Source organism: Panthera uncia, chromosome B1 (assembly GCF_023721935.1).
Source record: "Panthera uncia isolate 11264 chromosome B1, Puncia_PCG_1.0, whole genome shotgun sequence".
NCBI lineage: Eukaryota > Metazoa > Chordata > Mammalia > Carnivora > Felidae > Panthera > Panthera uncia.
Window position 1 is genome coordinate 17,166,537 of NC_064811.1, and position 27,682 is coordinate 17,194,218.

The 27,682-nt window shown below is 43.5% G+C and overlaps 1 long non-coding RNA gene across 2 annotated transcripts in view; it reads right to left on the minus strand.

The window, feature by feature from the left end:
• Positions 1 to 25,971, minus strand: part of LOC125922673 (uncharacterized) — a 288,478-nt gene extending 262,507 nt beyond the window's left edge. For both annotated transcript variants that reach the window (XR_007457732.1, XR_007457731.1), the window contains exons 1-2: positions 25,865 to 25,971; positions 22,266 to 22,351 (exon numbers count right to left, since the gene is read on the minus strand). This is a non-coding gene — a long non-coding RNA (uncharacterized LOC125922673). The remainder of the gene's footprint in view (positions 1 to 22,265; positions 22,352 to 25,864) is intronic.
• Between the last annotated feature and the right edge of the window lie 1,711 nt (positions 25,972 to 27,682).

Below are 27,682 nucleotides of genomic sequence, written 5' to 3' on the forward strand. Positions count from 1 at the left end.
CCTTCAGGACCTCCATATCTAGGGTGGGGAAAATAGCAGCCCTGCTCCTCCTGTCAGAAAAAAACGACCCTGTCTCTAAGCCAACAAGGTCAGACCCCAGTCAGGCATCAGTGTCTCTCAGAAGCCAGTTCTGGTGGCTTCCCTGTCCCCATCAGGCCTTGAGCTTCACTTCTCCAAGCAACTCACAGCACTCATACACCCCTTCTATCGCAGCCATCAGCATGCTGCATTCTAATTGACTTGTTGTTTGGTTTGTTCACTAACCAATGACTTAAGTAACTCAAGGGCAAGCATCCTGTGCTTCTCTGATCCTCCTTGAATTAATGTGCCCAGACACACAGCCCCAGTACAGAATTTCAAATGGCCCACTGAGTGCGAGCAAGCAAAGATTTTAAAACTAGGGCATGCTTGCCCTCGCCACATGGCACAGGTGCATCACATTGTAGCTGACACTCAGTGTGCTTTCAGTTCCTTATCTCAGAGTTTTTGAGGTCCTATGTTGGTTTCCTAGGGCTGCCGTTAACATGCCATAAAATTAAAACAACTCTGATGACTTAAATCAACAGAGATTTATTCTCTCACAACTCCAGAGGCCAGAAGTCTGAAATCAGCATCACAGGGCCAAAATCAAACTGCTGGTTGGGCCATGATCCATTCAGAGGCTCTATAGGAAATTCAGATCCTTGCCTCTTCCAGATTCTGAGGGCTGTGGGCATTTCTGGGCATTTTGTGACTTCAATCTCCAGCTCCATGACCACACTGTTTCTTCTTCTTCTGTGTCTGTCCTCTGCGTGTCTATTATAAGGACACTTCTCATTAGACTTAAGACCTGGATGTTCTAGGATGATCCCTTGGTCTCAAGATCCTTAACTTAATTACATCTACAAAGTCTTCTTTTCCAAAAAAGTCACATGTGTGTGTTCTGGGGATCAGTCAAGGACATTTCTTTCTGGAGGTCACCAGTCAAGCCACTATCCCATACTTCAACCAAAATGCATTGTTTAGAAACCCAGTTGGGTATGGCTACTTCCTCTAAGATTTTAGCCTGTTGGAATCCAGCTTTATATATTTAGAATTAAATAGAGAATGTGGGTTCTTTTGAGCTCTACATAGCTATATTATGTAACATGTGCTGTTTAGAAATATTTTTCTTTCCTCCAGCATGTTGTAGCAGAAAGACCAGTGTGCTCGTAGTTAAGCATAAGAATGGAGTCCCAGGTTTGCACCTTGAAAACAAATTAGCTACACGTTCCTTATTTGTAAATCAAGGGCCTTGGACAAGTTCACGGGTTTCTTTACCTCATTACCCATATCTTCTTTCATTTACTCTTCATAAAAAGCCTTCAAGGTGGGAACTATGACAATACTGATTCTTATAAATCAGGAAACTGTGGTTTAACCTGATTAAGCAATTTTCCCATTATCACAATGCAGGTCAGTCTAAGACATGGTCTGGTGTATAAGCCCAGTCTTTGCTAGGCTCCAAACTCTCCCCTTTCCATTAAACCATGCTACCATGTCTTCACCCATATCTGAGAAGGAAGCTCTCCATTTTACCCTCAATTACTCAAATATAGGATTTGATCAAAGATCCATATTCAAAATACTACACACACACACACACACACACACACACACACGCACTTATGCACGCACACGCACATTCTCTATTCACAAAAGATTCTATCAATAATTGAAGATCTGTTTCCATCTGCCTTGCACTAAGTGCTGACAGGGCCCTGAACAGAGGCCTGTGTCAGCATTCTTTAGAGCCTTGCGGGTATTTGATAACTATTTGCAGTGAAACAAACTCACTGTCAAGTAGGCTAGTTTTGGTATGAAAGTTTCTGCAAAGCAAAAAATCTCTTCTCCTGGATTATCAACCCAACCTCAAAAAGGTAGTGATCCTGTTATGACTATTTTCTTGTCATTGCTGACTTTCATCCTGATTTTGTGGTCCAGCAGACAAATAGCCAACTCTAGCTGAAGGCCAAACTTGAAGTAAGATAAGAAAGGGAAGAGCAATAAAAAACTGTCAACTGTCACCTCATCTGGTGAACAGGTATTTCCTCCAAGGAATCTATATTTTGAAATATTTAGTCCTCCATATTGCATTTGCAAAGTAATAATCCATCTTATATTTTGTGAATTGCAGACCCAGGTAAATGCCAATCAGAGATTCTGCTGAGAAGTTCATTAGCATTTCCATTCTGAGTGAATGTACTTCTATGAAAAAACTCCAGCTCGAAGCACCAAGATCTAATACTATCCTAGGTCTTAACATCTCACGTGAGATGTTAAGGATGAGAAAGTCAGAGTACTGGGGAGTCTCAAGGGGTTGGTGAGGTGGAGAAGGGGTAGGAAGACAGTACCTTGAGTTGCCTCTAGAGGCTGGAGTACTGACCCCCCACATTTGGGGCTCTGAGATGGAAAACCACCATGGTAGGCAGAGTGGGTGTCATCCTGGAGCAGGGCCCATACTGATGGCTCATGCTGACTGCAGAGTTTATGAGCTTGTGACCACCTGAAGGCAAAGCTAGTCTGTCACTGAGACAGGTTACACCTTCAGTTTTCTCAAGAGTCTTATGAGGCCAAGGTTTTGAGACCAAACTGCACATACAACATTTAGCTCTGACTTCACCCATGAGCAGAGGTTCACCCTTAGTCTCCTGACTAGGCAGGATGACCGAGTTTCCTGGACACAATGAACATCATTGTACCTAAACACACATGCCACACTCCCTTCCTCCTTCAAACCTTTGCTTAATGAACATCATCTCAACAACATATATGACAATCACTCTATTTTAAATAACCCTCCCCCTGACCAAGGCACACCTGATGTTTCTTATTCATCTTTTTCTTGTAGCTATAGTAATGGCCAGCTTTCAATAAACCCTCTTATTATATGTTCTATTTCTTTTCTACTTTTTATCTCCCCTGGTGGAATATAAGATTTGTAAGATCCATGACGACAGGAATCTTTGTCAGTTTCATTCATGATGGAATCCAAGCACTTAAAACAGTGTCTGACACATTGTGAGCTCTCAACAAAATATTTAATGAATAAATGAATGCAAACATCAGCACAAAATGGCAAGTATAGAAGATCTTAACATAGAGAGATGGTGAATGGTAGAATTATGTTTGGAGGATGATCTTTTTTGTTTGTTGAGGATAAAATATCTTTTATTTGTTTACTTACTATCATAGAAATGACCACCAGTAATGCTGGGGAACCACATATATGTGGTAGAAAATATCAGCAAATGCTTCCTGGCAATGCCGAGGTACATCCCACTTCTAGAGACTCCTTATTTAGAGCCCAAACCTTGGAGTCAGCTTCCAAAGGCTCAAGCTCTGAGTCTACCACTTTCTTTACCTTGTGCATGATAACTAAACTCTCTAGATCTCAGTAAACGGGAATATGAAGGTAATGATAATACCAGGTTTAAGTAAGATAATCCATGGAAAAACCTAGAACTTTGTCTAATAATTTCCACTATTACTATATATTTAAATTAAATCCTAAAATACTTTTAGTTCATCTTGACTTGATAAACTTTCAGCTGATAGAACATAACCATGTATAAATCAATAAATAAAACCAACCACAAACACCCAACCATGCTCAGAGTGATTTCCTAGAACCTTACTAAAGTATAGTCAATCCGTTTCAGAAAATCTCTCCCACCAAGCTCCCAGTTCATAAATCTGTTTTTTTAAGGTTTATTTATTTTTCAGAGAGAGAGAGCGCACAAGAGAGTGCACAAGTGGGAGAGGGGCAGAGAAAGAGAAAGGGAGACACAGAATCTGAAGCAGGCTCCAGGCTCCGAGTTGTCAGTGCAGAGCCTGGCGCGGGGCTGGAACCCACAAGCTGTGAGATCATGGCCTGAGCAGAAGTTGGACTCTTAACCGACTGAGCCACCCAGGTGCCCCGCCCCGCTCCATCGCCCCAGTTCACAAATCTTATTTTATATTGCTGATCTCATTCTATCACTTTGGCTTCCCTAGCTCCTAATGCTGCTTCAAGAAATCTAACTCAGATTAACTCCATCAGCTCTTCCAACTTCGATCAAGTAAGTAGGCTACGCAACCAGAATAGCACATCAGGATCTGAAGTTGTGAGCTGCTGCCTAACCAACCCAACTGATTCTCCTTGACCAAAGGCCTTAAACATTCTCAAGCAGAAAACCTGAATCCACGACTTATTTTCTTTTATGTTATACGAGATATTTACTCATTCATTCATACGTTCAGTGTTCACTGAGCATTGGTCTATGTGTTTATGTACTGACATTAATGCCAGGATAAAATAATTTAATATACAAAAACAAAATATACTGTGTAAATTATCCCCAAGACTTGCAATATATTCAATGACATGTAATACATTTTCTAGCATAGTCAATAGAAACTGGGTGACTGTACATCTTGCTACCTGTGAATCACAGTAATAAACCATCAAGGCAAAAGGCAGATAGACCAATTCAGATCAATAGAGCTTAATGTTGCTGCAAACTTATTAAATGCCATGCCACCGCTGCCTCTCTCATGAAGGATGAATTGCCTAAGGAATATTAATAAATTTCCAAAATGAAAAATCTTATATAAGACCATATCTAACCGAGACATACATCATTCCTTTTACAATTCAGATTTTCACATCCATAAATGGGACAATAAATTTTGGGGAAAGCTATTCACCAGGCAGTGGCTTCTGTTCTTGCTCCTGGCATTCTCTGTTAGTGATAGTATCATCGGGAGTCCAAAGAATTGAGCTCTGTTTTGATCTTGGGAAAATCCAATTCTGACGCCACAAAAATGAACTACTCTTTTCTTTTACCATTACCATTACCATCTGATCACGGTAAATGCTATCTCTCTGGTTTGATGTGATTAAATTACAATCCCTTGTATTGTTATTACCCTCACTCCTCTCCAGTTGGATTTTTCTAAAGGACTCACTCTTTGTGGGATGCTAGCCACAGTGACGTAGCATGGTGCACAGAGAGCCTTACGAAAGTTGTGCCTTTCAGCACTCGGATGACATATGGTGGCACGGACAAGATTGCAGAGGCAAATGACAAAGTCTGCAGGCTTGGAGTTGAAGGAATTTAATTATAGTTTTAGCTCAGAGTCTGAATTTCTTGGGGCACATCCAAGGTCTCTACCTCAGTGTGGGCATCTATAAAATAGGTAAAGCACGGTTCATCATCTGGCTTCTCACAAGAAAATTATCACCCACAACAATTCCTATTCAGGAGCTCTGGCTCTGCAAGGCTAGTTAGATGGGAACAACAATCTTTAAAACACAGGTGGAGATCTGCTGGTGAAATTGGGCAAATTAAACCATCATAATTATTAAATATAGAGCTAAGGCAATAGAATTAAGACAAGAATAGTAACGAGCACCATGTCTTGAGCACATGGCAGATGCCAGCCATTCTGCAGGCTGCCCTACGAACCTCCTTGTGAATCCTCACTGCCACCTTGTGAAATAAGTACTTATCCTTTTATTTTTTTTATTTTTTTTAATGTTTATTTATTTTTGACAGAGACAGACAGACTGAGCATGAGTGGGGGAGGGGAAGAGAGAGAGAGGAAGACACAGAATCTGAAGCAGGCTCCAGGCTCGGAGCTGTCAGCACGGAGCCTGATTCGGGGCTCAAACTCAGAGACCGAGAGATCGTGACCTGACCTGAAGTCGGACGCTCAACCGGCTCAGCCACCCAGGCTCCCCAAGTATGTATTCTTATTCCCATCTTTTCAGACAAATGAACCAAATGAGACTTATAGACCTCAAATAGCTTGGCCATGTGCCCACATCTAAGTAGCAGAGCCTGCAGTTAAATCCAGCTTCCCCTCTGATGCCTATAAACAAGCTGTAGCTATGTAATTGTCATGCGATTTAGAAGAATTCAGGAGGAAGAGGTGAGCCTCCATTCGTTTTACAGATATCTCAACATCTCCAGTGATTAGAAGTGTGTGTCCATCTGTCGGTTTGTAAAACACCGACTCACATGCCTCCTTTCTTCTCCTTTGTTAGTCATTTCCTAAATCACAGCAAATCCGCAGCCGTCTTTGGGATTTTCCACAAAACAATGCGATTTCAGCGCACCAGCTTCAGTGTGTCACTTCTGGTAACAGCTCATATATGTGCAACAGGGATTTTCACTACTCTTTTCTGTCATGATTCTAGGGTCTCTGGTAGCCATCAGTCTCCCAAAGCGATGGAAATTCCCATGTTTAAGGCTCTTGTGTCCACATCTGATTTTTTTTTTTTTACTTCTAGTGAGAATTTACCATTGGAGGATGAACAATCTGGCGGCTACACCACCTGTCCACTCCACACACTCCCCTTGCTACCTCTAGGTCTTGGTCCATGCTGTTTTTCTCTACCTGAGAAAGGTCTTTCCCTTCTATATCTGGCACAGTTGTATTGATTGTGTTCATCCTTCACGGCCCAGGTCAAATAGCACAGCTTCTAGAAAGCTTTCTCTAAACACCCAGATAAAATTAATCTCTTTTCTGTGTTTCTGTTAGTACTTTATACTTTATTATGAACATTTAGCATAGAAAAAGCTGTGTTCATCTCCCCTGTTGTACCTCATTCCCTGCACCTAATACAGGGCTTGGAACAAAACACATTCATGGGATTGCACTGACAAATTACCCCGACTTGCAAATTTTGAGGAATTGGAAAGATGGTGTGTCAAGGATCATTCTGGATACACTGCAAAGGCTACCTTGGGAAGTAAATACTACATTACGTTTAACTTTCAACTTCTATGTAAGGATTTTATGGAGATAAAATTCATTCCGAAAGGATTGAAGAAAGAGAAACAGAAGATTGGGCTGGGTGGGGGCACAAGCATAGGGAAGGCAGTGAGGCAAACATGGAAGCCCCCATGGAAGCACATTTGCTCGGCCTCACAGTTCTTATCTGTAGCCTTCACTACACATTTGTGAAGTGCTGGGCAGCTCCCAAAAATACCTATTACAAGAATCATCTAATGCAAGAAGTGTGACCCCTCTTTGCTAACAAAAATAACTGAGTTTCAGAAAATTGCCTAAAGGTCACATTGGAGATCATACAATTGGTCGGAGGCTGAGATAACACTAGGACCTAGGTGGGGCTGGTGGTGGTGGGGGGGGGGGGGAGTTGTTTTGTTTAGTTTTGTTTTATTCTACTCTGTGCTCTTCGCCTTGCAGCATATACGGTGTCAATCAATAACTTTCAACTGGCAGTTGTCCTCAGCTCACTCTTCTCCTTCATTATCCTTTTTTATCACTTTTTCCAAATCCCTTCACTTTTCTCCCTGAAATCCCTGCACAGACTCTTGTATATTGTCACTGTGAAGAAAGAGCCCTGTAAACAATGCCAGGTGCTCTGTCTTGCCTTAAATCATTAAACCCCGAGTCTGCAGCAGGAAAGTGACTATTGGCAGCAAATTGGTCTTTTCAGATACACCTGTTCATACAGAGAACTGTCACTCCTGGGAGAACCATCCTAAAATATTGGCTGTTCTACTTTCAGAGTTCTCCAAGGTACTGCCATTTAATGCACTTGGGGGGAAAAAGTGCTGTTTGCTAATAGTATTTCATGTCTACTGCTCTATAGCTGCACAAATTTCAAGTCAACAAAAGTATATTGAGCATCTAATACGGGTCATGCCCCGTTCTGAACACTGAAGATTCTCCAAGTTAAATGAAATATGGTCCCTGCCATCACTGTGGTCTTAAGAATAGTGAGTTATAATACAATCACGGGGTGTAACACAATAGGGTGGAGTTGTGCATCATGAACTGAGCAGAATGGTACCACTACCAGTTTATGCCTTCCTTCAGCTTTTTCAAAGCCACTAACCTGTTCAGCTGACACACTGCCTCTTCCCAGGCGACATTCCTTTCTATTGTCTGCAACAGTTCATACCCTCACCACCCCTCACCTCTCTCCCACCTGACACTCGATCCTTATGCTTAGCCAAAACTTCGTCTGTTACCTGTTAGAAAAAATGTAAGAAGTCCATTAATCTTCTGAGCACTGCTGCCCCATCCAGTGTGTCAGTACAGACTTAGTGCACCTGCTTCCCTCTTTGTCCCTTGCTCTCCCATCTTGTAGAAGTGATGCTTCTATTTGCACTGGTACCCCGTATCCTCTTGAGTCTCCAAGACCTCACAATACCAAACAGCCTCTACGCGTGCTTTCTAGCCAACATTTTCCACCATCCCTGGTCCTTTGCTCTTACCAGACAGATATACAAGTCCCTCCCATCCTCCTAGTGTCCAAGTCAGAAACCTAAGAGTCCTCCTTGACTCTCCTCCCTTCCTCTGCATCTAATCAGTCACCACACATATAGATTCAAACTCCTAAAGACCTCTTATATCCACCCCGTCTGCACTCAGTACCACTGCCTCAGTTCGAGCCACAATCCTTTCTCACAATGGTCATTCCAGTAGCCTGACTAGTTCTCTCTTGCTCCATTTTGTTCTCTCCAATCTAATGGACAACACGCTTCCAGAGAGCTTTCTAAAATCTGCAAATAACCATGCTACTACTCCGTTTAACATCTTTTCATGGCTCCCTTTTGCCTGTGGAATAAAATTAGACTCACTTACATAATGCACGAAACTTTCCCAGATCTGCCTCCTACCTACCTGGCCAGCCATTCTGTCTCTCCCACTGGCATTGCAAACTTCTTAAACTGGTTTCCTCCCACATCTTTATTCCTTTGTTCATGTTCCCCCTCTACCTAAAACACATTGCCTCTTCCATATTCTAGCCTTGACAAGTCCTTTTCTTTCAAGAATTCAGAAAGATTTCCCTGATTTCTGTTAGGTGCCTCCCCTGTGCTCACATGCACCGACAGTGTGGTCTGTAACGTCAGATGCTTAGAGAAACCCGAAAAGGAAAGTAATTTCACCCATCAAAGTATTGTCTGTCTTGGGGACTTTATCCAAACAGTCCATGTCTTATTTGGGGCTCTGCTTCTTTGAAAATCTAGTGCTAAATTATCGTGACCTCACTCATTTCCCTTTTTGCTATGAAACTCTTGTTTGTATAGAGCCTAATTTTCATGTCAGGGGGAATTGCTTCAGAAATTCCAGTTGCAAAGCACAGCAGATGCAGACGGCTCTGGGAAAAGAACAGTCAAAGGCAGTTAATCACGAGCCCCTGCTTTTCAGTGAGCAAAGCCAGATGCTACCGTTGTAGGTCAGTGACAGGTAAACTGCAAATAAAGTAAATTATCACAGAGGCCATTTCAAGTGCCGAAGCCTTTATTGGCGTTCTTCATTCTTCAGGAGAAAACACGCACTTGTTTTCCATCAGAAGTGAATAAAGACATCGCTCCTCTGTCTGGATCATAAAAAGATCGCCCGGTTATATATAATCAGTCCACTGGTAGCCCCTGTCCTCAGGATAGGTTCTGACCGTTACAGAGGTGAGCCAACAATGGTGCACTGCCTAGGTTGGCCTTGGGAATCCTTTTGCCTGGGTTTAAACCCTGGCTTGGCCACCTACTGGCTGCATGGCCTGAGCGTGACCTTGACTTCTCAGTGTTCCAGTCTGCTCCTCTACAAGAGGAGATTAATAAAGGCAATAAAAGTTACCTCACAGGATTGCTGCAAAGATTAAATGACATCCGCAAAATACCCAACACAAGGTAAATGTGCAGTAAGTGGTCTATCGTCTCAGTGCTAAATGGCAAATTCTAATGGAATCCATTAAGAGGCAAGCGCTCTTCTTACACAAATTTTGCTCACATTTCACCCCCTCTCCTAAGCTTTACCTCTAACCATTGTTCTCTTGATAGCACAGTGCAGCTTCATCTGGGACCGTGGTTGAAAAGAGGTTTGGACCGATGCAGACAATTTTACCGCAAAGACCTTTTTTTTAATTCCAACATTTTTTCAATAATTTTAATTCCAGGAGGGAAATCTGGAGTCCCTGACTCTATATTTCAGGAAAAGATCCCTGCCCAAGATTCAGTTTGATCCCTCCATTTTCCTATAGGAAGGTCACTCAGAAGCCCCCCAACTCAGATATTTTTTACTCAGTGGGTTTTAATTCATTACTGTCACTATTCATCCTGATGTTCAACTTGTCACATATTTGGCCAGTAGCATGTGTTTTGACCTATGTCTTGTGTCCTTAATGGTATGTTTCTTTCATTTTTCATATATTTCTTTACTTTTTACCTTCTGCTTTAAGATATTGTAGGCTCATCTTGTACACTCCTTGTCCCAGAGCTGGAATCAGTTATTTTTCCAAGGACTCCTGGTTCTTTTTAGTGGGGAATGCAATTTGAGAAACCAGCAACTTATAGCTATTATTGCTTCTGGACCCCGTAGCTCTGCTTCTAGGTCCAGTCGTCTGATAAAGGGGTCAGTGACATGGTAGCAACGCTCAAAGCTCAGAGCACCCCACTCCTTGATCTGCCTAGGGATGAGGTCTCTAGTCATGTTGACTTTTACCATCTTCTCTTAATGAATTCAACAGCAGGAAGCTATAGAAGGATCTTCAGGACCCTTGAGTGTTCCACCTTCCTATTAGAAGGTCAAGAGTGCACAGATGTTTCATGCCATCATACTGGGCACATGGGGCACAGAAGGATCCCTCCACAAAGATAAATGTTGCCCAGACTGTGAATAAAGAAAAATGCCCAACACCTGCCAGATGTAGAGGTCAGCAGAACTTACTTTGGTGCTTTCTTTAAAAACTTGATTATGGCCCTTAGTACCTAAAGCAAAATTTTAAGTTCATCAAAACTGCAGAAGATATTCCAAAGTAAAAGGAAAAACCTATTCTGGTATTTATTTTGATCTGATCACTTCAATAAAGAAAGGAAGGAAGGAAGTGGGGGGAGGGAGGAAGGAAGGAAAGGAGGGAGGAAGGAAGGCGGAGAAGGGAGATGATTTCAACTTTTTGTTTTATGAAATCTCACTTTTTACTTATTTATATATCAATGCAAAAAATCTATCACTAATTAAAATATATGGACAACTATGGACAGATGCAGTCTGAGCTATGGATGAAGAGACAGATATAGATATATACTGTACACACACACACACACACACACACACATACACATACACACACACACACACACACACACACACATACACAAAGTATTTAGGATGGGTCGAAATCAGAGGAAACATTTTCTAGTTTCTTTTTCCAAGGATTTGAATCTTTTTTGAGCATGTACAATCCATTCTGTTACATTGTGCTCTGTCCTGCTTTTTCATTTTTCTCAAATTTATTTCATCATATTCCCTTAAGAAAGAGTAGCCTATAAGTTCATTGAATTAAAAGAAAATTGTCAAAGGATAAGCAATTTCTTGTGTAGGAACCAGGGACTGGGTCCAATGCTTCACAGATGCAACCCCAATTGGTACCAATGTAAGGAGATTCTGCTGTTGTCCCCATTTCACAGATGCAAATGAAAAGAGACAGCTAGGCATGGGCACTTTTCACTTCACAGAACTGCCTCATCCTGCAACATTCTTAGCTCTAAATTTTGCAATGTCAACTCTTACTTTTTTTTTCTTAGCACTTATTTTCCATTCTCTTAATGGGTCTGAAGGTTCTTCTGAGATCTTCCTGGAGTCTTCAGGTCTATCCTGTGGGTCTATTTTTGTGTCTCTCGCATGCACGAGTGCACACACATACACACATGCGTGTGCTTGTTTCACCATAGACCTAGATTTCCTCATTCACTCAACAAATATATATGGAACACCTGCTCTGCTCCAGGCTCCATTCTACACATGAAGGATACAAGAAGCCTATGTGAAGCTTGCACTTTGCACCTGTCACAGATATTAAAGAAATGTATCAAACAAAAAATCATTTATTACAGTTGTAATAAAATGCCATAGTAGATGTAGAGTATGGAATTACAGCTCCTAACTTGGGGACCTAACCCAAAGTTGAGGGGGAAAAAACATCATTTTTATTAAGGACATATTGCACTGATCCCTCCGCGAGCACATCCACCTGCTTCCTGATGGTGTGAACTAGTTCCACTCCTCCCCCTTGCTTTCTCACTGCTTGAAGCAACTGTACATCTTTGCTCCATGATACCTTGTCCCTATATCAGACCAAAGGTTGCAGAAATCTCAAAGCTTTTGAGGGTTCAACAGATGCCTGCATTCTGATTGTCACGATTCATTCTCCTATGCTAGTTGTTTAACATATATATGCCATAGCTTCTATCTTTAACCTATGGATATGTGTCTTTGGATTTGACATTCTGCCTCAGGTATCCTTTCTCCTGATTGCTCTTACCTGTTAAATGCATGCTATAAAAATTGACACAGGAGGGTTTTTACTGCACTTAGCTCTTCTTACTCATTCCCTCAATCACAAAATGTATACTGGACACTTACCATGTGCCGGGCATTGTGTTACCTACTGAATACATAACCCAGGAACAGAGAAGGCATGACCCCACCCTCACGGAAGATTCTCTGTTGCCATATGATTCCTCAAATACTTACTAAAAATTTTTTAAAAGGCTTAGCACTGTCATAGATGCGATGCAGCAGAAAATAACACCTCTGACCCTGCAAGAATTTAAGTTTTTATGAAGGAGACAACCCCCAGCACACAAAACAATACATGAGAGTACCCTGTTGACAAAGGAAAGTGGAGAGGGATTTGAGTGTCCAGGGGAGATTTATTTGAGGAGATGAGGTTTCAAAAGTGCTTTGAAGAAAAAAATAATCTTGATAACTGATGAGAAGAGAGAAGGCCATGGACAGAAATAATAGAGGACCACCTAAAAAAGGCTGGAGAGAAGACAGCAAAGAGACAGGATTATCCAGATTGCAAGCTCACAAAAAAAAAAAAAAAAAAAAAGTGGGGCACTAAGTGTTAAGTTATTGAGGATTGGTTTTTTTTTTTAATTTTTTAAGTGTTTGGTTTTTTGTTTTTTTGTTTTGTTTTTTTTTTTTTTTTGAGAGAGAGAGAAAGCTTGAGCTGGGGAGGGGTAGAGAGAGAAGGAGACACTGTGCTGTCAGCACAGAGCCCGACGCGGGGCTCGAACCCACGAACTGTGAGATCATGACCTGAGCTGAAGTAGGACGCGTAACTGACTGAGCCACTCAGTTGACCCGAGAATTGTTATCATAGATAATGTGAAACTAATCTTCTCATGGTAAGTGAAGAGTTCATGGATCCCTTTCTAGTCATGGTTACACTGTGAAAATTGTCTTTGAAAATGTATCTGGGTATGAGGAACAAAGAAATAAGAGGCAGGGAGACAGATGAGAACATTGTCGATTTGATTCAGGTGTGATGAAATGTGTACAAGTGTGTATCCAATGGGACTAGCAGCAAGGAATCCAAGAGATAATATATAAGCCTGTGCTACAGTCCGAATGGAAGGGATGAGGGAACGGTGGATAGGCATACCGGAGAGGGAATGTGGGAGATGCGGGGGTGAAAGATAGACCAAATGGATAGCAGAAGAATCTTGGTTAAGTTGGGGTTTGTTGTATTTTATTCGGTGGTGGATCTTTTGCATGAAAATGTCCTATGGTCACTTGAAACCATGGGCCCAATGCCTGGGTAAGAAGTCTAGCCTGGAAATCAGGATATCATTGAGGCAGAAGGGATGTTCAACTCTGAAAACAGATGAGCTCTGTGGATAGAGGGGATGCAGAGATCAATTCAAACCTTCAGAAGCCAGAACAAGTTAGCAGTGACTATCTATTAGAAATAAGAAAACAGAATAATTAGACTTCAGATGATAAGAATGTCTATGCCATTGACACCAGACATTTATTATGCTTATACATTTCTTGGGAAAATGTAAATGCTAATTTGAAAAAAAAAGGGAAAAAAACCTCTTCCTTAAGTTGTCCACGTTCTAATTTTGTGGTTTCTAGAGAGGTCAACACTGTTGGTTTATAAGAGGCCAGCTTCCATAATTACCTGACAAATGTTCATGATGGGTGGGAAAATGGTGAACTCCCCATAAAGACAATGAGAAGATGGAAGCTGATTTATTTCCAGTTCCTCCATAAATCATAAGAAAACTTGAAAGTTTCAATTAAGAACAAAAATGGCCTTCAGACAATTTAGTAAAGGTAGGGATTGTTTTCCCCCAGGTTCTTGTCACTGTTGGTTTAAGGCCTATGTTAAAAAGCTTCGGTGATGGGTAACAAGCTTCTATTTCCAAGACTCTTGCAAACAAGGTGCGATCTTGTCATGGAGTATGTTCCACATATACCAACGTATTTGTCAGTGAACTCTCATGACCCCTCTTCCCAATCACATATAAAAGAAGCATTTAAATTTTAAATTGCCATTTCACTTTTAAAATACCAGACAGTGAAGATATAATTGGAAAGATATAATCCATGAGATTTATTTCTGAATGCAGACACCAGTTCCAATAGTCAAAACTTTTAAAAAAATCAAAACATGTTCCAAGTGTTAGTATTCAGTCTTAGTCTGGCTCTGCCTTAAGTGAAGCATGTTTCAATCCATATACTATGCCTGCGTTCAGGAAGTTGTTCCCAACTGGAATATTAACCATGGTGTTGCTAGTTCCTTGCCTTTAAGTGTCTCTCTCACTAGGCAATAGCTGATAGTTTTAGAATCTCACTCCATCATCTTGGTCTGATGAGGTCTTACCTAGTTCCAATGTCATTTTCCCTCTGAAATCATTCGTTCATGCATTCAACAAACGGTAAGTGCTGGGTGGATACATACAAAGAAGACAGAAGAGATCCTTGATCTTACAAAGCTTTCATCTGTGAGTTTGTATGTGCGTGTGGAGGGCCAGAGCGGGGAGGGATTGGGAAGAAAAGATAAACAAATGAGAGGCCAGCACAATTTCAGAGGTAAGTGCTGTGAAGAAGGAAATAAAGAGTGAATTGAGCCAGGGTGGGGAGGGGACTCCTGAGCTCAGGTCTCCAAGAAAACAAGGAGCTATCCATGAGCATATCTGGGGAGAGCGAGTTCCATGCAGCAGGTGTGAGGTGACAGCAAGCTAGACCTATGTAGAAATGGAAAGAAGGTTGAGATACTTGCAGCACTAAGATGGCACACCGATTGTACATGTCACAGCTGTTATGACTTGGAGCCGAGAGGAAAGTGGAGAGAGAGCTCATGTTGAGCATGAGACAGCTCATGGGACAACTCATGTTGAGTCTTAGAAGTCTTGGCTGGGGGCTGGGTTTTATTTTAAGCATAACAGGAAGCCACTGAAGAGCTTGAGACAGTAGAACATGATTTGGTTCGTAGTTTTATTTTTATTTATTATTTTTAATTTTTATTTTTGAGAGAGCATGAGCAGGGGAGGGGGGAGGGAGAGGAGACACAGAATCCAAAGCAGGCTCCAGGCTCTGAGCTGTCAGCACAGAGCCTGACATGGGGCTCGAACTCACTAACCGAACTCACTAACCGTGAGATCATGACCTGAGCCAAAGTCGGACGGTTAACCGACTGAGTCACCCACGCGCCCCTGGTTTGTATGTTTTTAAAACGCTACTTACTGCTGTGCAGAGAAAGCACTGTAGGGTGACAAGAATGGAAGAAAGGAGACCAGGGGAACCGGTTACTGGAGAGGACCCGAGGAAAGTGCACAACAGCTTGAATTTGGGAGAAAAGTGGGAATGGAGGTGAACTGGCAGGTTCAAAATTTAGGGGAAGGGTGTGGCTGGACCAGCTGATGGACTGAATGAGGGAGATCAAGGAAAGGGCCAGTTCATGGACGATGACCTCTATGTTTGTGGCTTCATCAGCTGGGAGATGTGGAGGGCCAGAGATTATTTGGAGAGTTGGAGCAGGAAATTAAGGGATCACCCCCCAACTCTTACCAGTAACTTCTTACTAGTAACCTCCTTAACACTTTAAATACATCTTGTCCCAGTGTGTGCCATGTTTTATTGCAACTTGCATTTTAATAGATTTTGAGTCCCTAGAAAGGATCCTGTTTTATTCATATCCCAGATACTACCAAAGTGTCTGGCACATAGTAGGTGCTCCAAATATACTTACTCAATAACACATGAATTGAAGTAAAATGTTTCAAGTCCAGTTGCTTGTCTTTTTGGAAAAGTCGTGTTTGCGTAATTGAATATAACCTTTTACTTTGATTTATAAACTATGTTATTCACACTGGGAAATAAATACCATAAATTAAAAAAAGAGCTATAATTGTGATTTAGATGTATTATAATTAAAAGAAGCCTCTATTTACATGTAAAACAGGTGATATATTATGTAGAGAAGAAACCACAGAAGTTGTTTATAAACAAGAAATCTTTGGAGTCCCTACAGGGCTTGGATTAGTCCCTCTGAATTTAGTAGGGTTTCCATACATATTTATTTAATAAATGGAATTGAAAGTGATGGAGTATTTTACCTAAAAGCCTTCACTGGTCTATAAAAATTATATACAAGCAGAGTACTTCAAAATAAACTATTAAAATCTAGGAAGGATTTAAATTTGCTATCTTGGAAAAGAGAACCATTGATATTTAAAGGCCCTCGTAAGGTATCAAACAGTCAACTTTTCATGTGAATTGACCCCTGGAGATTATACTTTCTGGGGCTGCACAGCATTTGCTATTTCAGTACAGTGTTCATTGCATGTAACTTACTGTTTTTGTTGTGGCTGCTTCACTATATCTCATACTTATAGGAAAATGAAATGTTTAAACCACAGAATCCCAGGTGGTTCAGCCGACAGGTGTAAAAGCAATGTGATACAGAAATAAAACACTGTCAGTTTTTGATTACTGGGAGGAGAAGTTTTGATGCAGCATGCAGGCTTGAGTTTTTTTTTTCCTTTTCTAAGCCAGAGTGTTCTATAAAATCCCCACCTACACAACCACTAACAAAAAGCACAGAGAAAAATCATCCCCTGGGTGCGGTAAGGAACAAATTGGAAGAAAGGCTGGTCTTCCTTCCATGTAGCTAATATACAAGAAATTACAGAAACACATGAGCTCAAATGGAGAAATAGGATGGATGAGGACTCTGTGGTTTATGGCTGAAAACTGAAGCCACTGCAAGCCAGGAATTCTGCATTTCCTATCTATCAGGACCTGACCAGTCGGTCACGGGGTAAGGTGGGACACAGAAGAGGATGGATGCTAATGAATGAAGAGCCAACAACAATAAACAGAAGCATTACCCACTGGAACTCTTAGTAAACAAGCCCTGTGCCACACACATGGCCGTAAGCTTTGTGTTTGTTGTCACTAAGTCCACAATCATGGCAAAAGAAACGGCAATTCAAAAAGATTGAGAAACGTATTCAAAACTATATTTCTTAGGACACCTGGATGGCTCAGTCGGTTAAGCATCTGATTCTTGATTTCAGCTCAGGTCATGATCGAGTTTGTAAGATTGAGCCCCACGTCAGGCTCTGTGCTGATGGCGTGGAGCCTGCTTGGGATTCTCTCTCCCTCTCTCTCTGCCCCTCCTCCACTCACGCTCTTTCTCTCTCTCAAAATAAATAAATAAATAAATGTTAAAACAAACAAACATAAAACTATGTTTCTAGTAAGAGGCAGGCCAGAATCCAAACCCAGGTACACTGGATCTAAAACATTGCCTTGAACTAGTGAGTGATGCAGGCTGGTCTCGCCTTATCTGCCAGGGACTTCAACAGGAGGTTTGGGGGAAAGGTTTAGCACTGCAGTCTCCTAAGCAGCTTCCTTAGAACCACCTGTGAACTTTTTTTTCCCATTTGGGGTGCAGAACTCTACTGTACCTCAACTTCCCTCTCTGGCACTCAGGAGTTCGGAGTCCGTGTTCGGAGGTACCACAAGCGAAACTCATAGTACCTCTTTTGCCACAACATGTAAGCGTCACCAGCTCTCCAGCCTGCATGTCTGTGTCTATGGCACTTACCACCTAATGGCTAAGCCAATATCACATGTTTAGGTGAAGTTCAGGAACACAATTGAAAGGGTGAAAGTCTAAATGAGAAGTATGTTGCACGGGGTGGGGGGGGGGGGAAGTAAGACGGGAATCCATCAGATCGAGTTTCTTACCTCAATCTGTCATAAAGTGTTGGGAATAATCTAAATTTAAAGTGCTTTATGCAATATAGTCCTTGAGAGCAATGAGAAATACAATTCAGCATGTTTTTTCAAGATCTTCCAACATTGTATCATATTATCAAAAGTCTTTCCAGACATTTCATATGTTTTCCCCAAACTGCTTTAGATTGCAAACACCAAGTTCTTTTCCTGCTAACATCTCACAAAAGCCCTGGAGGAGGAAGCTGTGATATGTCTTCATTCCAGGGTGCTGTCCTCACTCCCGGTGTTCACTGCTCCAATGCCGACTCTCCTGCAATGCCCCTCATGCCCTCCTGTTAACCTGTACTGGAAGCCTTGAGTTTAAAGCCAAATTAGTTAAAACTCTTAACTTTTCACTTGGGCCCTGAGAGTGACTTTGGGTCTTTATGAATGTGTGTGCGTTCCTCTGATTCTAATAGAAAGTAATAATGTGTATATGTGTGTCTGTGTATTTCTTGGCAAAATGAATAAATCTCTTACCTCTTTCTTTTTTTAATGGTTATTTATTTTTGAGAGAGAGAGAGAGGAATCGAGAGAGGAACAGAGGATCCAAAGCAGGCTCTGTGCTGACAGCAGAGAGACCAATGCGGGACTTGAACTCATGAACTGTGAGATCATGACCTAAGCCACAGTCAAACACTAAACGAACTGAGCCACCCAGGTGCCCCTGAACCTCTAATCTCTTAATTACAGTCTGAATGCCAAAAGAACAGATTTTAGGATTCGATGTATTTCCTTTCCTTCCAGACAATGTGGATTGACTTTTCCTTTTCACGGGCAGGTAAGTACATAGATGGATAACCGATAGATGGAATTGATAGATAAATGGATGGATGAGAAAGAGGGGTGGGGGGTTGGGTGACTGGCAGACTCTAAATTTTTTATTAATGTTTATTTATTTTTGAGAGAGAGAGCAGAGGAGGGGCAGAGAGAGAGAGAGGGAGACACAGAGTCTAAAGTAGGCTCCAGGCTCTGAGCTATAACACAGAGCCCAATGCAGGGCTCAAACCCACGAACCGTGAGATCATGAAGTCAGACGCGTAACTGACTTAGCCACTCAGCACCCTGACAGACTCTAAATCTCGGTTTGGGTCATCCTGAATGAAAACCTATTTCGGTGCTCATAAGGCTCCTGAGAATGATCCTTCTGTCACCTCTCGCTCTCTTTGAGCCGTGTACTCTGGTCTGCTTTCTTCCTTCCATTTCAAAGCAGTAGGCAGCTGAAGCAGTTCCCCTGGAAATCTTGGCCTGCTGTTTCATAGACTCATTTATCCTGTCTTCTGCTTTTGACCCCAGCTGCTTCCCCCACCTCGTGCACTCCGACTCACTGGCCATAACAGCAAAGGCCCAGGGCGTTCCGTGAAGTTTTCTTTCAGAAGGCCATGCCGGGCTTCTAAGTTCACCAAAGGGGTGTCCTCAGCTTGGCGAGTGCTGCAGACAGCAAACCACCAGCACCAGCTGACACGTCAGGTTTCTGTGCAAAGCCTGCCCTATTGGGCCCTTCCTGCCAACAAATGTGCTCCATCAAAGAAACACCAGGCAGAGGTCCTGATGCTCTTGAGCCTATGGATTCCAGAGTCAGCAAAAGGAAAATATGGTGAACAACCAGTTAAGGTCCCCTGACCCCAGAGCCAGCTCCCAGGTGAAGGCAACAGTTCCAGAACTCTGTTCCTCCCAGTGTGTGATGCTATATCAGTTAAAAATTTATTCTTATTGACAAGCACCTCAGTGAGAACTAAATTAGACTGGTTTTTTTCGAATATGTAGCCATTCTCATCTTCACAGAAGCAAGAAATATTATTAAAGAGGGAGAGGAAAAAATAACGGGGCGATACAGGGCATGTGAGGAAGAAACTAGAGAAGTCCTAGGTAAGACTAGCAAAGTGCCCTATTGGGGGATGCGGGCAATAGGAGCCTAGACCATTTGAGTCTTGGTGTGAAGGCTCTGAGCCTTGGAGAGGGTGATGGGGGGCGGGAGGGATCGTGTCCTTTCACTACCTGTGAAGTGGTGGGAGGCATGGTTCAAAATCGAGTAAACCTCATTTCTCATTTCTCATTACTTCTATTCAGGTTCTCCTTCACACCCCACTCAGGCCCCTCCGGCCCCTTCTGACAGTCTTCTACCATCCCAGACACGTCACCCAGAATTTTCCCTAAGCCCTTTCCTAACTTACTTTCTATCACTTCCTGCCCTCTAGCATGTTTTACACATTTTGCTGACATATAAACAGACTTCCATCTACGTTGTTCCCCCACCATAGCTCCACTGTAGCTAGAGAAGGGCCTGGCTAGAGCAGACCCCCACTAAGCATATGTTGACACTTTGCATGAATGAATGAGCAAAGGACAGCATGGCCACCCACAGAACCCGTTTCAAGATCCGACCTATTCTCTCCTCCTTCAGACACTGTGGTTTGACTTTTCTTGTTTATGTTCATCAGAGCAGAAGTCGACATCCTGATCACCTACTACTAAGACAAAAGAAGGGGTCACGTTCACGAGAATCTCAAAGTTATATAAGCCACACCAAGTGAAGGTGAGGCCGTAGATGGGAGTTTGTCAGTCTGGGCATGCGTTAGATTCCACAAACTAGCATGGTTGAGGCTTTCAACCACCTGCATGCTGGACTTCAGATGCCAGAGGGTGCCTGGTGCTCCTGCAGCACAGGTGAGATCAGGTGAGCAGGACGAGAACAGGGACTGAATGACCGTGTTGCTGCCTGGTAACACGGCTGTGTAACAGCATCACATGTGAGGCTGCTGCACCTGACCCAAACCTACCTGCCGGGATTTCCATGGTCCTTTCTGGAAAATGATTAGGGCCGATTTCAATACCTAGATAGGACTGAGATCCAGTGGTTTAGGGAAACCACTTACCTTGCCTGCAATCCCTCCTCAGGATTTCTATAGCGCAAGAAACAGCCTATTTCCCTACGGGCCATGTCGCACAAGGGTAGGTGTGTTACAGGATATAAAGCAAACCTGTGAGTGTTGTAGGGAAGCTGCTAAGTATAAATGCCAGGCTTCCAAAATCTGGCTGTGAACCCAGTGCCCAGGAAAGTGGGTTATACCACTTACACCATTCTTTTCATGTGAAAAGACATTCTCATTTCCCAACCATAAGGTCACCAAATAAATTCTGAAGTGAAATTGGTTTATAATTTGGGACTTGCCTAGAATACTGCAGATTTAAAATCCGTAACACAAGGCAGATAAATCACAGATCACACTAGCAAAGACACATCCTGACAAGTATACTGGGCAATTTATGAACTGTTTACACTGGTTTTATTGAAATCTGGGCAGAAGCTATGGCTAATGGCTTGCATTACCCAATGCATAGTAAGAGCTCAAGCGATAGTAGCTGTATTTTAAGAACGACAAAGGCCAAAGACTATGGTTAGTGTCTGATGTGGAAACTCTAAGACACCGCAGTGGTGGTTTTAGAAGATGCTCTTTATAAAGATTTTGGATTATTGCCCCTTTTAGTTACTTAGGTGTAAGAAGGTATTTTTCTTCTAGGCTTCCAATGTCTTTTTTGGGCCCTAAATCCAATCACCTGTGAATCTGTGCACACTTCTGAAGGAGCTCTGTGTTAAGGGACTCTGGGGATGCCTATACCTTCTTTCCAGGTGTGTTAGTTGCATTAAAGGGCAGTTGTCTCCCCAACAGTCTTCACACCTTCCTCCACAATAAACATATCAGGTATTGCCTTTGCAGCCCAATCCTGGAGGCCAACGCACTCACACTGGGGAACGAGCAGGCGCAGAATCACTGAACAAGAATCAGCAGCATGGGAGCACCTGAGTGGCTCAGTTGGTTGAGCGTCTGACTTCGGCTCAGGTCGCGATCTCATGGTTCGTGAGTTCGAGCCCTCGCATCAGGTTCACCACTGTCAGCACAGAGCCTGCTTCGGATCCTCTGTCCGCCTCTCTCTCTGCCCCTCCCCCCACTTGTGCTCTCTCAAAATTAAATAAAAACATTTAAAAAACAGAATCAGTAGTATGGCTATGAGCTGACCTCCTTTCCTACTCCTACAAATATACAGTCTTACTTTATATAAATTATATTGACCTATAAATCAGGTTCTCCCTCTTTATTAGTTTCCACTCAATAATATCACTTTCAAGATGTACACAGGTGCTGTATGATTATTGCTTCTTCATCCTGATAACAGGTTTTTGTGTGCCTTTGTCTCATTTTACTTACTCTTTCTTCAGCCGTGGTTTCCTCCAGCTTCTCGCTACCACAAACTGTGATGCAAACAGGGATCCTTAGACGTGTTGAAGAGAAGTCTATAACCAAGAACAGGGTTGTGAGAGTGTTAGGAGATACACATATAATTTCATTAGTACTGCCAGATTTCTCTCCCGCAGGTTTCTACCAGTTTATACTTTCTCCAGAATATGAGAATTCCCATTTCATTCCCATCACCAGTGCTCGCTATTTTCCTAATTATCAATCTCAGAAGTATAAAAAATTGTATCAGCCTTGTATTATCCATCTGAGGAGTATAAAGGATTATATCTTTACTGTTTTAATTTATAATTCTCTGATTATTTGTAAGCATAAGAATCTCTGATACTTAAAAGCACTTAGGTTCCCCCTGCTTGTGAATTACCAATTCACGTCTGTTCATTATTTTCTACTTTATTTTATTTTAACTGCACATCAACAGACACTTCTATTATGTTCTAGAAAATAATCCCCGTGGTTTTTAATGTTGCAAATATAGTTCCTGGTTCCCAATTGGTAAGTTGTTTTGTTACCTTTACTGACAAAAAAATCCTTCATTTTCTTGTAGTCTTAATCCAACAGCCCACTCTCTTTTTGAGATCTTAAAAAAAATTTTTTTACATGTATACATTTACTTCAAAGAAACATGTCCACAACATACTGTTACAAGAAAAACAATGAGTTCTAAACCAGCATGTATACTATGATCCTACTTATGTATAATTATTCACAAGCAATAAGTATGCCCCCTTCATTGGTTTGGGTATAAAATAAAGTCATATTTCTTTTACTATTCAAATTATAATATCACCAATCCTATTCTACTCAGTTTAACAGAAAATATCACTTTTCCTTCTTGGCTCTCCTTGCCCAAGATTCCTCAAAGTTAGTTTTGTTGATCTTTTCATAGAACTAACTCTTGGTTTTGTTGATTTGTTCCTACTGTTTTTCTATTCTTTATTTCATTTATATCTGCTTTACTCTTTATCATTTTCTTCCTTCTGCTAACTTTGCTCAACCCACTTTTAAGTTTTAGGGTATGTGCTTCAGTGTTTTATTTAGAAAGTCACATTTTTAAGTGTAGCTTTCTAATTGGTATAGACTTTAAAAACATCAATTTTAACTTTTTTCACATGAAAAGCAAATTTCTTCAATGATATCAACTAAAAAGTCCTTCTTTGTGGTGTAATTTGTATTATTTAATAAGGACTAGATTCTGAGCTCTTCTTTATATTTTATCAGCCCTCTTTGAATTCATTTATTCTTTTATCCATTAATTCACTTAACAAATATTTACTGAGCTCCTGCTATAACTGAGATATTATTTTATGTGCTGGGAAAACAGACAAAAGTTCCTGATTACCACAGAGCTTATCTTGGGGGTAGGTAGGAAGTATAGAGCCTTAAAAGTCATTTTAAGCATTTTGGTGTTTGGGGTGCCTGGGTGGCTCAGTCAGTTAAGCGTCTGACGGGTCATGATCTTAGCCCCATGTCGGGCTCTGTGCTGACAGCTTGGAGCCTGGAGCCTGCTTCAGATTCTATGTCTCCCTCTCTCTCTGCCCCTTCCTCGCCCATTCTCTGTCCCTGTCTCAAAAATAAATAAAACATTTAAAAAATTAAGAATTTTGGAGTTTACCAAAATAACAATAATAATAAAATAACAGCTGATACACATATTGCATTACCATATGCCAGGCACTGTTCCAAGGACATTATACATATTAATTTACCTAATCCTCTCGACAACCCCACCTGAATGATGAGGAAGCCACAGCACAAATAGCTTAAGTAACTTGCCCAAGATCAGGGAGCTGGGTCACATGACTGATTGGGTCTGATTCTAGAGCCTGTGCTCTTACACACTACCTTGCACAGTCTCTGACTGGGATGGGAAACCACTGTATGAATACCATAACTGATCTAGATGTTAGGTTTAGTTAGGCTATTATGTTTTCACCAGGCTATAGGTGGGGCAAGAGTAGAAAACGAAGACCAATTAGGGACTATTTCAATAGGCACAACAAGAGATGATGGTGATTTGGACTAATTAGTAGCAATGGAGGAGGTATGAGGAGTCACATTCTGGATTTGTTGACAACTGGGCAGTGGAGTATTGAAGAGAGAGGAGTCACTGATGATTTCAAGGTTTTCAAAGATGCAGTTGTCATTTTACTAAATGGGGAAGAGTTCCTAAAGAACACATTAAGGGAAGAAAACTCCCTTAATCTTTTAGATGCCATTATATAAGGGGGTCAGTAAGATCCCTTTTAGATGTCATCAGACACTCTGGTGAGATTTGAATAGACTGTTGTATATGTGAGTCTGGAGTTGAGAGTCCAGATCTGTCCAAGAGATAAAATTTGTAACATTACCATATCAACTTAAAAAACTAGAAGATACCACCAAGGAAGAGAGAATAGGTCAAAAAGGTCCAAGGACTGATCTTGGTGTATTCCAGCATTAAGAAGGCACAGAGATGCAGAGGAAATGAAAAAAGAAAATTAAGATGAGCAGCCAGTGAAGGTGGTGTAAAACTAGGAGGCTACAGTTCTATAGAAGCCAAGAGAATCGAGTGTTTGGAGGAGAAAGTAATCTACTTTATCAAATACCAATAATAGGTGACATTTAGTACCACTATTTGTTTTTCTAAACTGATGTTTCAGCAACACTGCCACAAGATCTTATTAGTCATAATCATTTAGTGGTTTTCTTTTATTTCTTGTTGGTTTATGTAAAAACTCATAAATCTACAAGGAGATAGTTTTGTGTCCTTTCCTCATTTCCTATGAATATGCCTTTGTGGTAGTTGTTAGAAATGTCCACCGATATTTCCCTATCTTCCCCTTTCTAGGCCCATTAATAGGATTCCACTTCCTGCCTTGCCAGTACATGGGTGGGGCCATGTGGCTATTTCTGGCCAACTGAGTTTTGAGCAAGTGACATTGTTGCTTTGGAACCACAGCATTTAATTGTGGATGCCAGACCTTCCCAAGTTGTCATCTTCCCTTAGACGTAATGACTGGCAATGTTTAAGATGATGGCTTTTCCATCAGCCTCCCTCTCCGAGGGACAACGAGCCCGACCCCTCTGCCAACCCATAAGGAACGTTTAGTGTGAGCAAGAAATAAACTTGTGGAGGCGAAGCCGTGGTGGCCGCTGTCCCGCCCTCAGCTGTCTCGTGGGACAGCGATCACAGGCAAGTTCTCAGCTCCCTCCTGCCTTGGGTTCCGGCCGGTGCTCTTGCCAAAACGGCCGTATCTCCCCCGTGGACCCAACCAAAATCACCTTCCAAGTGTCTTCACAAAGATTTTTGGCCAAGGAGACCTTGTACCTGCCTCCACGACGGCATCCTCAGCCTGGGGCGCCGGAGCTCAGGCGGCCCCGCGCAGCCCCCTAGTGGAGCGCGCTCCGGGAGCCCCGCGCAGCCGCGGCCGCCGCTCGGGCTGCGGTGGGGAAGCCCTGCCCCCGGCCCGCCTCCTCGCCCGCACCCCGGCTGCGGCGACCGCGGCTTCGAGGACCCAACCCCCGGCCCTGCCGGAGCGAGGGTGGCCGTGACCCCAAGGGCAACGTACAGCGCCATCTTTCCCGTCTTCAGCCGCATCTCCCGGGAAGTGGGCCCGGAGACCGTCGACCACGGATACGCGCCCACCGCGCTGGGGGCGCTGCCTACACCTAGGAGACGCTCGGGCCGCGCAGAGTTCAGGGGGCGCCCGCAGCCCCGCCCCCCGGGCCCGTGCCCGCCCCCTCCTTCCTCCCGCCGGCCTCCTGGCGCCCTCTGGACGCCCAGCGGTGGCTCAGGCGGACGGCCGGGGTCTCTGCACGCCTGCCCGCCTCCATCGCCGGCCGCCCGTGGGGGAGGAGGGCGCCGTGCGTGGGCCCAGCAACTGGCTCAAGGGCCTGACCGCCGTGGGCGTCAACTTCACCACCTTCGACCTCGTGCAGCTGGTGCTGAGGCATCTGCAGACCAGCCGCTATTGACACAGGGAGCTGAGCTTCGCCGTGCGGGGGACCACTGACCCTTTTGTGTCTGAGCACGTGGGGCCAGGGTGCGCTTGTTTCCACCCTGGGAACCACCTCGGAGCACGCTGTAGAACAAGCTGGGCGCCTGGACTCTGCCCCAGAGTAAAGCCAGCGGCTCCTGAAATGCCACGTTGGGACTGGTGGGCGGGGGCTCCCAGAGTCTCCCCCTCCCCGCTTCCCAGGGCTGGCGCTGTCCCCTGGAGGCTTTGCCTTAAATGCCCAGAGCTGGGAGTGACCAGCGCCACCTCCTGGCACTCTGTGACCTTGGACATGCTCCTAGTTGTACTGACCACCTGCCCAGGGGACTGAGAGCCAGACTCCACCCGCACAACGGGAGGAAACTCCACAGAGTGTAAGGAGAGGCCTGGCCTTCGGGCCCTAATGAGGTGGGGCCAACCTCCTGCTCAGCTGGAGCTATAAATGCAGCCTTGCCCAGCCCTGCCCCTCCCTACCTGTGCTGCCTTTCCCAGATGACCAGACGCCTCTGTCACCAGAGGAGAGAACAGGCTTCTCCCAAGAGAAGGACCCTGGACTCGACAGCCAAAGTAGGGCCCCAGGAGTGGGTCTTCCTCTCTGCTGCCCACTCACCCAGTTTGTGATGGTCCCGGGAGGGTCATACCTCCTCCCGGCAGCAGGATCTGAAGAGTTGACATGGATTTGGGTCTGAGTCCTAATCTGGTGGCATCTGTTGAAAACTGGGCGCCCAGGTCGCCTCCTCCGGGCGGGAAAGTTCCCATCCCTCTCCCACAAGTCACACCAATGAGGCCCGGCCTCAGGCCCTGACCCTCTGTTCGTGGCACAGCAGCTCCTGGGGGGACTTGTGGCAGCTGTCACCGCCCTGGCTCCCCCCTGAGTGGACACTTGGCCAAGAACAGGGTGATTTAAGGTCCACAGGGTTTTCTGATTTCCATAAACAGAGTGCAGAGAGGCAGCTAGCAGCCTGATCTTCCAAAGTGGGAGCCCCTGAGACAGTGTGTGGCCTAGGTGTGGCAGCTCGCAGGGGTTGAGGTGCCTCAGGGAAGCGGTCTCATGGAGAAGTCCACCGGGGCCTGCTAGGTGTCGCAGGGATACAGAAACACTCATTTCCGAGTGACGTTTGGAGTTTCTTGATTCCCTTTGGTTTTGGTTTTCAGTCTGGGTGACCCCGCACCTGACCTGTGTGGTCTGGTTCCAGGCAGAGGGTGACCAGAGGGCCATTTTTCATAGATGGCTCCGCAGCCACCGTGTGTGAAAGGGTCTGAGAGGGCGTGTTTGCTTCCTGAACATTTCCAGTGGTGACTTTCGTGTCTCTTCTTTCTTCTGTCACCTTTCTGTTCTTGCCTTTGACTTGTGGGTATGAAGACCCCATCGGGCAGCCTGAGACTCTTCCC